Raw genomic sequence first — 8,027 nt, forward strand, 5'->3', positions numbered from 1 at the left:
CTCCCAATACCTCAATTTGGTTGAGGTGACTCATCATCTCGAGGACGTGTTGCCTCACAGACGAGCCTTCCTTCATAGACTTCGTCATGATACTCCGAAAAGCTTGAGACTTAGCCGTTCGATTCTGAGTACCAAAAAGATTTGCGAGATTTGTCATGATCTCGGCGGCAGTTTCCATGGCAGAATGCTGATGCTTGAGTACTGATGACATAGAAGCCAACATATAGCACTTAGCCATCTCATTCGCCTTATGCCACCGTCTATGCGCATCTCGCAATGCTTGGCTGGCATTAGCAGCCGGCACAGCTGGGTGTGGAGTAGTGAGCACGAACTTGTACTCTTCGGCTGTGAGAACGATATCCAAGTTTTGTTTCCATTCGATGTAATATTGGCCTTTGAGTTTGTTTTCTTTGAGAATGGCAGAAAGAGGATTAAAAGACATCTTGACGGATTTTATTGCACTGCAAACAGAAGATTTTACTATTTGTCATAAACTTATGTAAGGAAATTGAGTAGATTTAACCATAAAACTTTTCAAAATCTTACAACAGCAAAATTAATAAATTGTATCCTCCTTTGGAGGTTAGTACGCATCAAAACTTTACAATTTTACTGGTCACAACACCGACGCATCAATATCTTCCTCCTTTGGAGGTCAACACGCCAAATGCTGCCTAAGCATGACCATCAGATTTAGCATTACAGAATTTTATTTCTACAACACACTCCCATAACAATGTTCGTGCGCTGATAACAAAACCAAACTATCTCATAAATTCTGATTGAACCCTGAAAATTGCAGTTCCTTAGGATTATTGTCCCCACTTTGCAGGTGGCAATAATATTGGGAACCACTTTCTAGTCCATTCTATTTATTATGTGAGAAGTCCGCCCTTATGAACTTACCGTTTTCGTAGGATTATTGTCCCTACTTTGTAGGTGGCGATAATATTAGAAAATCAGCTTCACAAAATTTGGCAGTCCAACCAATGGAGACCATATATAAACCTTAAGTTCATAATTATCGCTTAGACATTTTAGTTATGGTTTTTCATTAATTATCCTTTAGCCTTAAGGCAGATTAAGACTAATTAAATTCTGTTGGTATTTAATTGACTGGATAATTAAATATTTTATAATCTTTAAAGTCTTAGTATAGAAATTATTAATCTAGGATTTAATTCTTATTCATGTCATACTATAAGATATTTCTAAAATAAAGTACATTATTTATAATCTTAATTAGACATGAAAAATTAAATTCATATAATTTCCAAGTTCAAGATTAGGAAGAATATTAATTATATTATTTAATGTAATCTTATATATATATATATATATATATATATATATATATATATATCTTATTATAGATTCTAGATATATTATATTTAGGAAACTATTAAATTATTCTCATCTATATCATCTAGGATATAAAATATTCATAGATATAGAAAATAATTCAAATATTCCTAAAATCTAGGGAAATCTTCCCAAAATATTTTATTTCATTAAATAATATTATTTTTAATGATATCTATTAATTAAAGAATTAAATAATCATTAAAATAATCTTTCGTCAATATCTTGCGATTCGAGGTTGGCACGAATCTACACGACGAAGATTTGAACGCATCCTCCGGAGACTCTCGCCGGAGCGGCGAAAATGCCGCCCGACAGCCGCCGGAAAGTCGCGCGATTGCGCGTCTTGCTTCCTCCTCCCTCCGCGGCGAGTTCGGCGCGATATCCCTCCGTCGCTTGTCATCAAGAAACGCGGCCGAAGACGCGGCTTTTCCGGCGATCTCCCACTGCTCCGGCGATCCTCGCGAGAACCAGCAGCCGCCTCGAGAGGCATGGCTGCTCTTGGTCCGGCGACGTCAGGGCTTGGCGACTAGGGTTCTAGGGTTAGGGTTAGGGTTAGGTGGCGCCTCGGCAACTCTCGGACGAGCCACCGCGCCGGTTGTTCGCGCGACAGCAGATTCCGGCGATGGGCCACGGTCTCCACCGGCGGCGCGCACGAGCCCATGCTCGCCAGCGCGTCGCCGCGTGATTGACGGCCCTCGCAACCTTGTCTGACGCCGGCGAAACGTCGAACTCCGTCTGGGCCGACTAGGGTTTCATCGGGCTTGGCTAGTGGCGCGCGCGAGACCTTCCTCGCCGGCGCGTCGCCTCATGCCCGTCGCCCTCGGCTCATCATTTAGTTCGATAACCCACTCCGATCGCACGTAGTGTGATTCGTCTCGGCGCAAGCGCCGACGAATCGCACGTCTCGTTCGTTCGAATAATTCAAGTTCTATGATTCGAATGTTCTTGAGTTCAACATGCATAAACAAAAATAACAAAAACGCAAGAACATGCTTCGTAATCAATTAATACATGCATACATGAATTTCGCGAAATTTAAATCCAAATAATCAGAGCCAAAGACTGGCTCTGATACCAATTGAAGGTGCTGGCAGCGGAAGCGCATGCATAATAAATCACATAATTTTCAGATCTATTTAGCAGATTATTTAGACAAAACCTATTCGCGTAATTATCACATGTATCATGCTCATAACTTGAATTAATCATGCTTTAAGAATATTGAAACCTAAAACATGCTTTTCTACGGAGCAGAAAAATACCTAATTAATTCTCCAAAGAATTGAAGATGGCTAGCTTCTTCTCCACGTGATGCTTTGAGTACTAAACCACAAACCTTCTCTCTGGTTCCCGAACTGTATCCCAATATCAGTGTGGGCTGATCTTACTAGAATACTAGGACTTAAATAAAGAAGACAGAAGAAATCCTTTTTGGAATAGGAGAAGATTTCGAAAATCTCCTCAGCTTAGGAGAGGAATTTCGAAAATTACACTAATCTGAATTGTGTTGTTTCTGTCTCCTTTATTCTCCTATTTATATTAAGTTCCTTTTGGGCCCAGACAGGGATCTATGGAAGGCTTTGGATATGGGCTCATCCAATTTACTTTTTACTAATTAAATTGAACCCACAATTTAATATAAGTTATAATTGGAATATTACGAGCAGCCACTACAGAAGTAATATTGAACTCTCCCCATCCAAATCCGAAATTATAAGTAATCCGGGTTTCCGTTTAACTTTCATTTCCCGTGCTTAAGATTAAAATGTCCATTAATTAATTAATGTCTGCTATTGACTTAATTAATTAACTTCTTATTAATTCCAAGAGTGGACTTAGCATGAAACGCTTATTTATTATTCATAGAGTAATCACACTCCAACTAGCTAGGTTCCGAATAATAAAACCTCGTTTCGCGCTCCTCTTGAGGACATTATCAAACGAGACTCAGCTCGTGCACGATTCAATATAATAGCAATCCTAGCACCGCTAGGTATCGATCACCACTACCCAATATATCAGGATAATTGGGTTACGAAAAACCCGCACCATTTGATAAGTCAAAGCAGTGCATAATCAATACCGTATGCTCAATGCTAACCTACATTGATTAAGAAATAAATATTTATCAAGACCTCACCTTTCAGTAGATAGCCTAAGGCAAGTCTTGCTGTTAGATCCGTTCAGTGCTATACCACACCAATGTCATCTTATTTCAGTAAGGCTTAGAAATATGCGGACTGACATTGCAACCTTTCTCGATGGATAGTCCAATTCCATCTAGGTTGTGAAATTCATATTTTTCTTTGTTTAGAACTGACCGTATTACCTTAAAGTGGACGACGCCCACAACCGGTCTACTGAAACAAAGACTTAGACTTCGTTAAGTTAACTTATACATTTAAACATGCATTAACATCCATTTAAATGTAAAACATAACAACATTATGACAAAAATAATCTGTTTATTCATTGGAAAATAAAATAAGAGTTTTACAGTATTCAATCACTCGAAACGTGATTTCTAGTATACAAACTCTAACAAGAAGTACCTTTGATGCATGTTTGTATGTCAAAAACCTTGATTTTGTGTCTATCTTCTTACTGTTGTATGTTGATGACATGCTTATTATTGGTCCCTGTTTGAAAACTATAAAGTCTTTGCAAACTGCTTTGAGTGGGAATTTTGACATTAAGGATCTAGGCGATGCTCAGAAAATCTTAGGGATAAGTATCATCAGAAATAGGAAAACTTCTACCCTTGTGCTGCATCAGGAACCTTATATGTGTATACAATTCTGAAGAAATTTAACATGTATGATGCTAAAACTGCCTCTGTGCCTTTAGCTGCTCATCTTATGTTGAGTAAAGATTTGTGTCCTAAGACTAAGTCTGATATTGATGCTACGAAGAAAGTTCCATATGCTAATGTTATTAGATCTGTGATGTATTTGATGGTGAGCATTAGGCCTGATATTACTTATGTTGTGTCATGTCTTAGTAGATACATGTCTAATTTTGGTCCTGTTCGTTGGGAAGCTTCAAAGTGGCTTTTGAGATACTTGAAGCTCACTACTAAGTACGGTTTGTGTTATTCTAAGTGTGATGAAGGTATTTTACTAACTAGTTTTGTGGATTCCAATTATGCTAACGACAGGGATAAGAGGAAGTCAACCACTTCCTATGTATTTACAGTTTGCAGGTCCTGCATTAGTTGGAAATCTCAGTTACAACACATAGTGGCATTGTCCACTACTGCGTCAGAATATATTGCTATCGCTGACGCAATGAAAGAAGCTATATGGTTAAAGGGAGTGATTTCTGAAATTATGTTTGTGAAGGATTCTCCTACTATGTTTTCTGATTCTCAATCTGCTATTCAGTTGTGTAAAAATCTTGTTTTCCATGATAGGACAAAGCATATAGATGTAAGGTTTCATTATTAGAGATATTGTAGAAAAAGGTGAAGTTTTTCTTCAAAAAGTGCACACTGATAAAAAACCCAGCTGACATGGGAACTAAGCCTTTACCATTAGAAAAACTTATTTTCTGCATTAAGTACTTTCACTTTGACCTAGGATAGGTTGCATGTCCCGGGGGAAAGACCTCAGCTACCTTATCAGCTGTGGTAAGGGTGGTAGGTGGTTGGAGGCATGAAGTCCTATTAGACTAATGGGTGTCAGCCCTTTGGTGTCTAAAGGCAACCTGGTAGTTTTCCAAAATGCTTGTGAACTTTGTTCTTTGGTGCTGAGGGAGCTGCCTTGTAGGCTGTGATGAATTAAACCTTAGCTTATAGTGCAAATTGGTTTCCCAGAATAAAGTCTGAGGTGGAGTATGTTGAATATTTGTAGTGGACTTTCATTTGGTCTGGTTATTAATTTGGCCCATGTGATAATAAATTGGGCTGAGCCCAATCCTCTTACCTCCTACCCCAGATGTTGCCATGTGTACTCTCTCACCTAGATCTTGGATTGTAACCGTTGAATTGTGGATTGTGTTTGTTATGTGAGAGGAGACTCTTTGAGTCTATTATTCATTCGAAAATCTCTCTCTATATACTCTCTGCAAACTGCATTCTCTCTTCTCCCTCTTTTCTTCTCTGATGGATCTCCGGTTGTTCTCTTGTGATCTTTCATGGTTTCCTCAGTTATTGATCTTGTGTGAGTAGTGGAGAAGGCAACTGCTTCGGTTGCCAAGTGTTAGTGAGAACTAGGTTTGGTGTGTGAGGCTCTGTGTGAGATCTTGTGTTCGAGATCCTAGATCCAGTGTGGTAGAGGTGATTTTGTGTTGGCATCTACGGTGTGAGGTGAATCACTTGTGGATTCAACGGTGCTCCCTTGGATTGGTTCCTGGAGAATAGATTTGTACTATTGGCGGGTGGCTGAGCCATTGCCTTGATCTATTCTGTGTTCTTCTAGATTCTCTTATTACATGTTGATACGCTCGGATTTTGCACTGTTTTAAGGCCATTATTTGGTCCATTTTTTATATCAAAGTCACTCTACACGTCCATTATTTGCATACTTTGTCTATTTTGATATTTTGACGTATTTTGTGAGAAATGTGCATAATTGAGCTGAAAAAGGGAGCCAAAATGCAATGTCTGGAAATCTGAAGTCAGACGGCGACCGGCGACCGCCTCGTAGTTGTACGGCGACCGCCGGCACCTGGCGGGCAGAGCGATGCAGCGGTCCGCCTCGGAAAATTACACTTGGAAGACACGTCTCGCCCGGCGACCGTCGGAAGTCATGCGGCGGTCCGCCGCCGAAGGAACAGAGTCTATGGAGTTATCACGCTGTTAGGCTTGTAGTTCATCTCTTGATCTTCATAAAAGAATTATATCTTTGAAGATTACAGAACTTATAACCTTACATCATTTGGGACAAACCTTAAAACATGCCTCAGTACTCAACTCCAATTTCTTGGACACTTTTCCAATACGTGTTGGAACAACATAACACCTTGAGATGTGCTAGACTAGAGACGCTCTAGTCCACAACTCGTGTTTTGTAGAAGGTACTGATGTTGGTAGTTTCTTTAATATTTATCCCATCAATGATAAGATTTTAATGAGTACAACTCATCACTTAATCAAACTTGTCTTAGAAAGACTTCGATTCCTTCTTACATAACTATCCCATTCATTAGATGAATGCTTGGATTCGTTAATGGAGATTAGACTCCCACTACTGATCATAACCCTTTGCTCGTCCCCTTATGGTGTAAACCATTAAGACTTGCTAGTCTTTCTATGTTGCACTTCTATAAGTATTCTGAATCTCTTGAAAAATCAAATGATTCTAACTCATAGTGCATTAAACAGACTTTATCAACTGTCAAGCTATTTAACGAAATGTTAAAATCTTAATAGTCTAGATCAGTTCGAACAATTTCTAAGTATTTTCTTGGCCTTAAGGCTAAGAGCCATAAATACTTTATCATTCAATGATTAAGAAGTTGATGTGTTGTTGAATACTCAACCTTGTCGCACTTATATTATTTTAATACTATGATGCCTTAAGCATCAACCATAAAACAATAGTTGAGCATTAATAGCTCCCACTGCAACAAAAATCTAACTAGATAAAGATCTCTTACTTAGAAGTTGCATTGTCATGTAAGTCATTGTCCTTCTATAAAATAGGTCAATCCAACTCACAAAGCATCTTTTCTCGCTTTAAACAAACTTCGATGACAATCCAGGCTCTCCCATTTCCATATCTAGTCTTTTGTTCAAATGAACTAGGACTTAAGAAAAATGCAGCCTTTATGAATTCGTCATCTATCATGTTACTTTCCTCTAATAGTAACACAACGACTATTATTCTAAAGATTTTCTACTTTTCAGTTAAATCTTCTTATAGTCATTTCTTGTTACTTTAGGCGATGACTTGTATCTGAAACTATTTAAGTGATCAAAAGATCCTCAAAACATTCTATCACTTTAGGATATTCCAATCAAATCATCTTGACAGATTCTATTGATATCCATCTTTCATCGTCATTAATCAAGACTTGTCGAGCTACTTAAAGGAAAATAGCTTGACCTTATTCCTCAAAGAGCTTGTCAAGTACATGCATAATGCATTCTCGAACATTCTTCGTTGAATTATGTCGAGGAAATGGAGGACGTGAATCATTGAGTATAAACTCCAAGCTTTCAGCGATGAGAAACTTATCCATTTTCGTTTCCGATCTACATAATTTAGGCATTCGAGTTTACTTTCTTTAAGGATCGCAGACAAATATTAAATGACATAATGAAGATTTGGCAAATAAACTTATTATCACATACTCATGCTCAATACATAATCACAAATAACCACAAAACAATTATGTATCTTACAACAGCAAAATTAATAAATTGTATCCTCCTTTGGAGGTTAATACGCATTAAAATTTTGACAATTTTACTGGTCACAACACCGACGCATCAATATCTTCCTCCTTTGGAGGTCAACGCGCCTAATGCTGCCTAAGCACGACCATCAGATTTAGCATTACAGTATTTTATTTCTACAACACACTCCCATAACAATGTTAATGTGCTGATAACAAAACCAAGCTATCTCATAAATTCTGATTGAACCCTGAAACTCGCAGTTCCTTAGGATTATTGTCCCCACTTTGCAGGTGGCAATAATATTGGGAACCACTTTCTA

At 38.3% G+C, this 8,027-nt stretch overlaps 1 pseudogene; it reads left to right on the forward strand.

Annotated features, from left to right (window-relative positions):
- Nucleotides 1–4,178: 4,178 nt before the first annotated feature.
- On the forward strand, nt 4,179–4,811 carry LOC148923120 (secreted RxLR effector protein 161 pseudogene; annotated as a pseudogene).
- The last annotated feature ends 3,216 nt before the right edge of the window (nt 4,812–8,027 follow it).

This window comes from Salvia hispanica, chromosome 6, assembly GCF_029641045.1.
Source record: "Salvia hispanica isolate PSC_SH4W2 chromosome 6, Shi_PSC_v1, whole genome shotgun sequence".
Lineage (NCBI taxonomy): Eukaryota > Viridiplantae > Streptophyta > Magnoliopsida > Lamiales > Lamiaceae > Salvia > Salvia hispanica.